Raw genomic sequence first — 9866 nt, forward strand, 5'->3', positions numbered from 1 at the left:
GAGCTGTTCCCTGCTGCCGGCCAGAGGGATATGCCCTCACTGTCGGAAAGCAAAACATGGTTTCATTGTCCAGGTTAGCTAATTAGTTTGCATGCTGACCTTCCAAAACCCTAATCTGCTATTATGGTATGGCACAGTATCAGCAAATGTAGTGACTTTATAGTTATGGAACAATGTCAGCAGACTTTGGTTTTACACTGCAGCACCAAACAGGTTTAGTCCTGTTTCAGGCTCAACGGTGCCAACAACCTTTGAAAGCTGGCTGATGCAGAGTGTTTGGATGCAGCATAAGTACCACACCGACTCAAGGCAAAACATCAGTCTTTGAGTGTGTTCATTTTTACTCCATACCAGATGGAACACCAAACACTTTAAGACTGAGAACAGATACAAAACCTTATCTTAGATTCGTGGTCAGGTCTTTGATATAAAAAGGGAAAACCCCACTCAGCACAGCTAATTTAAGACACATCATGAATATCAGCCCATCGTTTGCATTCCTAGAGAGTAGGTCTTCTTTGGTAAAAAGGAAAGTTTAAGATTGTTAAGGTCGATAATGGTGTTAAGGAGACTCATCTCTCTGTTAATGAGGTAATAAAAGAGGGTATGTGTTAATTGCTGAATAAGTTAAATGGGTTAAATAGAGTGAGAGACGATTTCAGTGCATGATTAAAATAAGAGTTCTTACTGTCCTACAGACAGTGAAGAGCTATGGTGAAACACACCAATGCGGACGTACGTGAGCAAAAACTGTTTTTGTTTATCAAAAACTGTTTTACGCTAAGTTAGAAGAGTGATTGTAAGACTGGGGACTAGTGGAGATTTCACATCTGTAACCTGAGTTAGAAACACGCCCGTCATTAAAATGCCCTTTGAACATTCCCACAAATACATAAATAAATAAGATAAACACATGTGGATTAATTAAAATGACAGAATATGCCACAACAAACCCATTTGTCAAGCAGAAAGCAAAACACAAGTTCTCATTATGATTTTGGCATCAAGGCTTTTCCCTTTGAGACAGACACATGTGGGCAAATGCACATAACAAGGATAAATTAAATAAAAAGAAATTATTTCTTTGAAGCAAAGCTGCACATCAAAATTGAAACAGCGAAATTCAAAATTTAACCTGCTGGATAAAAGGATGAGAGCAAATGGTGCCTGCATTTCCACAACAGGGCCACACTGAGGTTTACCAAGCCAGCAATGAGCTTATAATCTTTATCATAATACTGAAAGCAGACAAAGGGTTAGTGATTTCTGGGGACATGACACCATCATGGAAACAACCAAATATTTTTTCAAGTAAATGAGCAACCGTGACTGTTCATAGCCTTGCTTGGCCCTGATATGGAAAGCCCTGGCTGGCGCTGCTTAACACCAGAATGGGAAGGCCCCAGGAAACCCCGCTGAGCACATTATAGGAAGCCATGTGAAGCCATGTTTGTTTTTGTGGTAGAAAGCCTTGTTTAGCCTCAAAGCCGAGGGCTATGTTGAAGAAAACTGTCATCATTGCAACAACCACAAAAAACTGGGTTTCAGTGAGGAAACTGTTGGTCCTCGTTGGCACCATGGAAATTCTTGGCACTGCCATTTGGCACCATTTCCTAGAAAGTCTTACATAGCCATGTGTGGTCTGGTGCAGTTGTGTGGAAAACCCCCCATTGGCCCTTGAGTGGACAGCAGGCTTGTGGAGGTACTTACCTTGGCCCCGCGCTGGCTGAGGAAACAGAGAGATGAGAACCAAGCCCAGTAGGCAGAGACTCAGTCTGAATGAGAACTGCATCCTGATACCAGCAGACAGGAAGACACGACACACCTGTGCAAGAGACGGGTGAGGAAAGAGGAGAGGGAGGGGGGTGGAGGTAAGGCAAGGAAGAAGAAGAGAGAAAGAGGAGGAAGAGGAGATAGAGACAAGAGAAGTCAGACAGGAGAGAGGAGTCGGAGAAAAGAAGTAGGTGAGAGGATGGGGGGGGTGACAGGTGAGGGAGGAGGAGGGAGAGTGAAGATAAGCAGGAATGTGAGAGAGGATGGAGGAGAAAGGGAGAGGAAGACAAGAGAGAAGAGTAGCAAAAGGAAGGAGTGAGGCAGAGGGAGAGAAGAGTAGGAGGAAAGGGGAGTGTGAGAGGACCAGGGAAGACAACGAGGAAGAGGTGGAGGAGGGAGAAGAAAGGAACAGTGGAAGAGAAGACTTAAATTCACCATATGACATTTTATAAACACGTTATCCTAGATTTGTATGCAGTACTAAGGCAATCAGATCTGAGTCAACTAGAATCAATTCCACTGTTTGTTCAATTACAGACAAACCTAACCTTCTTGTATCTCATTGCTGTTAATATATCTTAAAAGGTGATTTCATTAACTGCAAATTTAAAACATTTTTTTTCAAAAAATGGTGGGCGGTGATACAAATAGACATTCGTCTCTTAGTAGGGACGCTGCCACTTGATGATGCATAGATTGACAATTTCACTTACATCAGAGACTTGTTAACAGCCCCTCCCCCTGCCCCTCCCACCAAATCATTCTTTCAAATCAATGTCTCTTTTGCTACTTCTGTACATCCCCTTGTCTGGAGAATTACATTTTTCATTATATGACACACAATTTCTTACCATATTGAATGTCAGGGTTAGGGTTAGGGATCAATGTAAAGCATATGAAGTACTGACTGTGACCACATCAGTTGGTAAATAAAAAGAGTATTACCAATGTCAGTAACACCTTCATGTCTTCCAAGCTATATCGAACACAGGGCATATTACTCTCTGCAGAGGGCTGAAGCTGCAGCAGGTAACACAGCAGTCACCTTTAAGGGCTCCATTTTCACTTAAACTTGTCCAAAAAACAAGATATGGAACATTAATAAAGACTGACGATATGGTTGTTTTTTTTTGGTTTTTTTTTTAATACTGGAAGCAGTTTCATGATCATTAGAACCACTGCAGCTGTGCATCTCAGAAAATATTTCTGTTTATTCATTATTATTCGAATTCAGTATATATACTTACTATTACAGCTTGGCATTTTCACCATGTCATTATTAAGACAAGCATGCTTGTGGTGATAAAAAAATGAGTTAAGATTATAGGTCTATAATATATCACTGTAATATCCATTAAATATTCCCTCAGGCACTGTAGTGAGTTTACGGGACACTGAAACACCTGGCTATTTTATGTCCAATTCGTTTAATGAACTTTTAGAATACCACCTTCTGTATAGTTCAGAGTCCTTTTTTTGATACGGTTTCATGCTTCTAACTCGCATTATGGCATCACAAAATATCCTTTAAAGGTTGTGTCTTTGCATCTACCGGATCAATCCCTCACTGATACAGTAAATACATTTTTAAGCATCGGTTGTTGCGCACTCAAAGAAAGCACAGCCACTCGATGCCGAGAAAAAAATATATAAGATATTACATTTTTCCTCAATAACTTTTACAGTAAATAAAAGCAGCGGAACTTTTCCTTAATTGAAATGAGCACAGGTGAGGTCTGCAAGTAGCGCCATCAGCAGCACAACCACGCGCGGATCTGTGTGTAACGTGGAGAGAAAAGGTCCGCGGATCTTAAAAAAAAGAAAAAGAAAAAAAGAAGAGCTGGTTTTGCAGATTTGTGCAGTGTGTGAATAAAGAGCAGCTCTACCTTCTCAGATCATATGTTTCCAGGCTCCGCAGCTCTCCTCCGGACAGCTGTATAAAAAGCTCACTAGTCCTCACAGCGTCTCTGATCCACTCTGTTAACCAACTCTCCGCTCCCTCTGTCGAGCAGGAGACAGGTTACACCACACAATGATCGGCCGACTCGAGACTACCGGTAAAAAATTTCAAAATAAAATCTCTGCTGACTACCACATTTTAGTGAATATACAGCGGTGCTCCACCTCCAAACCAGCATTGATAATGACAATTTAACAATGATTGAATAAAATATTTCCTTCTTCTGTTCTTATCCAAGCTATTTTAACGTAATTTTATGCTTTTATTCTGAATGAACAATTCACCATGGCAGCAGACATCCTTTTGTAAAACTGCTACTAGTAGAGGTAGTTGAAGTAGTTGTAGCAGCAGTAGTATATCAGTTTGAAGTGCTGTGAAACCCTTAAACGCCACTTTCACTGAGGCTGGAGGGACTTTCTGTACCAACAACTGTTGCATTTAGCCAATCACACTGTACCTGTCAGCTGACCTGTCAGTGAGTGCTATATCAGTAAGTCAGTCAACTTCTGACACTGAGTTACTTTACAAACATGACACTAAAGTAAACGAAACTAATCAAATGTATTCACTACGAACATTTCCTCATGGTCGAGAAAAGATTTTGCTAGCTGAGGAAAAGTTAGGGCTAGCTAGCCTATGTTTCAGCTAACATTAGCTTAAACAAACTTTCTAAGCTAGCTGTGGCTTTTTATTACACCGGCCTAACCTATAGCTAGAGTTAAGGAAGGTATGTAAAAAGCCCTCTGACGTTCAAACGTCATAAATGTTTTCAAGGTTGAAAGAAAAATAAAATAATAAAGCAGTGGTTGTTTCCTAGTTGGAACAACAAAAAATGGCAGCATTTACCTGCAACGAATTACCTTTTTTTTTTAGCCCCACCCACTGCGATGTCACTCAACCAATCACATGCTTCCTATTGTTCAAACATAGTTAGCACTGGAGGCATGTTCTTCATATTAAATGCTTCTCAGGTAGGACAGGTAGGGGAACGATTAAGAAGATGATAGGTGACAGGAGGGAGTGGAGTTATCCTATTCTGATGAAAATTAAACTGCAGCTACAAATTAGGAAAACGCTGAGTAAATGGCAAACTTTTATGTCTTGGCACATTGTTCCAATAATTTGTTTGAGGAAAGAAGACGAAGCAGAGAGAAAACAAAATCCCTATAACATAGAGGTGCAATGGAGAACAGATAGAGTAGATGATGAGCAAAATGTCCCACTTAACATGGGGGAGTTAGAAAGTTGCTATTGTATAATATAGAGTGGGAACAGGGAAGAATGCCAGTGAGCCTGAGAGGGGGGTGGTAATTGTTCCTGTTAGGAAACCCAGGAAAGATAGTAAGACAAAGAACTACAGCCAGTTACCTTGACATCACACATTTGCAAATTAATAGAATGGAGGGTAAATCAGAGGTTAGTGTATTGTTTGGGAAAAAGAATAATTCTAGCAACATGTTTTCCATAATGATAAATTATAGCCATATTTGTAAATTTGTACGTAATCCGTAGGTTAGATCAAGTTTGGACACAATATTGAAAATGCAGATTTAGTACACATTTTCACTGACAGATGCAAAAGGAGCAGCAGTGGCAGTGTTCGGTCACCAAAGTCTGCATCACAACCACAAATTATTTGACCGTAAGAGCTGTATGGAATACTGGCTGCTTTAGCATCGGCTGAAGAGGTGGGGATCAGGTAAGATACTCATATGTAGTGATTCAGTTTCGGCTCTTACAAGTTTTCACTTAGGCACTGACAAAGATCATCAGGGTCTTCTATATGAAACATTGCTCACACACTCAAAAAGTAGTCAAGCTTAAGAAATCACATGCATGGGGGCACCTGGAGACACACTATAGGTATACCCTAAAATGGAAAAAAGGCCAAACATGACATAAAAAAGAAAAAAAATGTTAACACGCCTCAACATAGAAGTGTCAAAATCAGAGAGAAAAAGCTTAGCAACAGAGCAGGGATCATGAAGCCAAAGCAAGACATTTACATTCCAAACAGAACAAGGTGGAGGTGGCGAGGAGCAGGAGTCATAATAGGAAAGAGCAAGTCACAATGAAGCATTTTAGGGTATGGAGGTTGTGGGATAGTGTTTTAGGTCAACTGGACTAATTAAACCAATAAGCCTATATGATAATGGCACATCAACAAGGACCAAAACCAGAAGGTGGCAGTAATGCAACATTAAGGACACCAAATGTCTTCATGCTAATCCTGCAGTTTTGTGTTTTTTAAACAGTTAAAAAAAAGTATAAGTCTGCAAAAAAATCTGTTGTATGTGTGTATTCTCTCAAGCTGGCAGGTAAAATTTGACAATCAGAATGTACACATTTATCCAGTTAACTAATAACATAATTGACAAACTTTTAATCCAACAGATGTTATTTTAAACTTTCCTACCTTCCTATTGTGAACTCTAAATGTGCACAAAGTAAACTTTCCTTTCCCTACAAAAAAAAACAACTGCAAGTCTGAGAGTTTGTTATAAACCTTGTATGAAAACCTCAAATAACCTTGTAAGAGTTTTGATAGTCACAGAAGAATAAACTCTGAGTTTGTACAAAGGAATGAGGGCAAAGACACCGAGCATCACACGTAAGCACATTTCAGTCTCTTTTACCTTTTCATTTAGGTGTTTTCTTCAGATTTCCCATAGTTACTGTAGCAGTGTTTGTGCACCAAGCTGTAACAACATTACAGCTTCTTTTCCATTCGTGCTCTCAGTTGCAAAGCAGCAGGAGCCGAAGAATAGACACCAGCATAAGTATTGATTAAGTATTAACACAGTAAGCAGTTGCAGAGAAGCTCTTGAGATAACATCAAAATGAAAACCATGCACCAGCAGGTTTTTCATCACCCGTACAATAAACACTGAACCTGGACCCTTCTCTGCTTTACCACCAGTCTCCCGCTCTGATGCTGCTCATCCCTCAGAGACTTACACAGGAGATCACAGAAGCTTCAGCCCTTGAACCATGAAGTGCTGAGATTCATCCACTGATGGCAGCCCATGTAAATATTTGTGAAGTCATGGTAAATGTCAGCTACAGTCCCCCTCGGCATGAAGTAATATCCTAGAAATAGACGATACAGCTTCAGACTGTTTGTTCAAGATGTTTGTTTTTGGGTTTTTATAGCAAATTATTCACCACGCGATATGATTTCCCTCCTTTTTTGGATCCTGCAGTAGTTCTGGCAAACATGTTTATCATTATACCAACAGACCATATTTTCAAATAAACAAATTATCTACTGTTAAAAGTGAAAAACCTATTTTAGCCATTTTGGATACATTTTGTACAAAAAATGACCTCAAGACAAACACCTGAATACTTTTACAACTTATAAACTTTACTAGTTTTTTCCACAGTAATTTTACAACTTAAGGGCAAGTGATTCTGGAAGCTGACTGTAAAATCAAGTTTTGTCAGTCTGTCTTAACTGCCTTTTATTTTCTGGGGGGGGGGGGGGCTGTTGAATTCTGCATTTTAACATGCACATTGCTATTTGTGTTTACCTCGATTTTAGCCATGAAACAAATGTTCTAAAGTCTGACCTTGCAGAAATGAGTTATTGCACATGTACAGTATTCAAGGGAACAGATTTATTCTATTTTAATTTGAAGGCTGCACTGCCTCACTTCCCGTCTCGCTGTTGCTGTCTCTGGCCAGCTTAACGCTGCTGGCAGGTCCCCTCTCAGTTGAGACTTGCAGTGGACTGATGGGTGTTTCCCGCTTCATTCACCATCCACCCCTGCAGCTATTCATTCCTTCTTCCTCGTTTAACGTGAGGCGCGGCAGCAGAAAAATGCTTCTGAGCTGCAGAGAGCTGTTGAGCGGCTGCAGTTGACAAAGTGTGTATTTCTGTGACCCCTGGCTGTATGCTGTCCCCAGGGCTCCACTTAATTTGCCTCTCTCTGCTCTGGGCAGGTGGCTGAATGTAAAAACTAAGAGTGAGGATCATGGAAGAAAAATGGAAACACTCTTGTGCCATATAATTGTTATTAGAATGACGACTCTCCCTCAAGTTCATTGGAGGGTGTAAGACAGGACGATAGTGGGCAAAACCACTACAGCGGTGAACTGCAAAGGTGGACCTTGAAATCCTTTAGACGTTCTAGAGTAACACATAACATCCACACAGAGCTGCAGCCTTGGATGCGCAGGTGCCCTCATCTGTGAGATAGCACAGAGCCTTGAATGAATAATGGGCTTGTGTCTGCAGAGGGTGAGGCGCTCACTTTCTCTAGACCTCAGTTATTGTGGGCTTATTCGCTGACCATGTAGCCTTTAACCAACAGTAGAATCAGAGTTCCCTGAAGTCTCCTGTATTATCATAATTATAAATATTGAACAGTAAAGTTCTGTGTGTTCCCTTCGAACTTTGAGTTCCGTGGCTTGAAAACTGCAGCTTGAATAAATAGTTTGTCATCCTCAGTTTTCTTCAACAGGAGAGCAACCTGTTTGCATATTCTTACAGAGTAACGCTGCTTAAAACCCGACTGACAAATCTTAAAGGTCCTCATTTTACACCTTTCCTGTGTTTTATTTGAAGTGTTGATCCATAAGAAGATATATTTGTGGTTTTAAGAACCAAAAACCATCTCAGTGTAGTTTAACATCTCCTCTCTCAGGCTTCTCTCTGGAGCTCTAGTAACAACAGGTCAGTGAGCCAATCAGAAGAGAGGAACCTCTGAGCCTCTCCTCTGACTGGCTGACTGTTTTCTGAGTGATCCAATAAAGATGTAGCAGATTTCAGGTAAACACTCACAGAGAAACCAAATCCTACAAGGTTGGATGGTGGGTCCAGGTGGACGGGGCTTGGGGCATGGCTGAGGGCGGTATTAATATAGAACCTATAATCTGCTTTATAAACAAAGAAGATCATTAGAACTATTCATATAAAAGTTTTGAGAAAAAAAGCACCAGTAAAACAACGAAAACAACAATAAAACCCTCCATGATTTGAGCCTGGGCACTAAAAAATAAGCACTTTCCTGCAGCTATAATGGGCTGTTGTCGAAGTTATGACTCATCTCATATTCTCTGCTTGCAAAATAGGTTTTTGAAAAGAGCAGATTAACTGTGCTTTTGGAAATATTGACTAATTTCAACTCCCAACATTTTGTATCTGATGGTGGACACAGTGTTCTTTTCGGAATATAAACAAAGTGTCTTCTCTCATATTGATGAACCAATGCGCCGAGGCTTTACTATGTGACGAGATCCTGCTCCGCCGACTGAAAATGACTGTGGGTGGCCGCAAGTGAACTGACTGAACCTGGAGATTCAAGTGAACTGAAAATCTATTTCTGTTCCTGCTGAAACTGAACATGTGACCCTGTCCACCTGCAGAGAATCACAGGAACGGCCACACCACATGCACTGAGTCTGACTGAATGGGAAAATAATGATTGTCTTAAACATCAGCTGTTGTTAATGGCCAAACATCAGATTAAATCCTGTGCTTGACAAGGACGCATAAGATTTGGGCCGGTTCTTCAGAAACCTAACTGGAAGCCACCCAGTACAACCACAGTCTCGCTCGCGGGGGGGGGAGAGGTGCTTTTGTGGGCTCCTGCTCTTCCGCACCAGATTTTCCCTGCTGGCCTTTTGGGATTCAACACACTCACCGCTGCAACTGCTTGTTTACATTCCATCTGCCGAGCCGTCGGCCGCAATCACAGCCAGGGCCACTTGATTTTGACATTGATGTCGCAGTGACCGAAATCAGTCCTGAAACACAGTTATTCAGCTGTAACCACAGAGCTGTGCCACTGTCAACACCTCTGTAATGACTGACAGTGGGCCGGTTATCAAATAGCGGCAAAAATCAGCAATTTTAATTTCTTTTCATTTGCCTTTTTACAGAAATTCTGACTACACGGTCGTCCTCGCAAAACACGACACGCAAGTGACACAAGTCGAAGCCGTTCTGCTCAAGAATCATCACGGTCTTTAGTCCAAACTGATTTCCATGACGATCATGTCTCAGCCGTGTCAAAAATCCCACTTTAACCTTCCCCTGTCCTTTCATTTGCATTTTCTCCTGATTATGACAGTGAATTTAATAAGTGAAATCAATAATGGATCAAAGCCTTGACCTTCCTCGAAACCA

The sequence above is a fragment of the Seriola dumerili genome, unplaced genomic scaffold, assembly GCF_002260705.1.
Source record: "Seriola dumerili isolate Sdu_G_001 unplaced genomic scaffold, Sdu_1.0 BDQW01000276.1, whole genome shotgun sequence".
In the NCBI taxonomy this organism is placed as follows: Eukaryota; Metazoa; Chordata; class Actinopteri; order Carangiformes; family Carangidae; genus Seriola; species Seriola dumerili.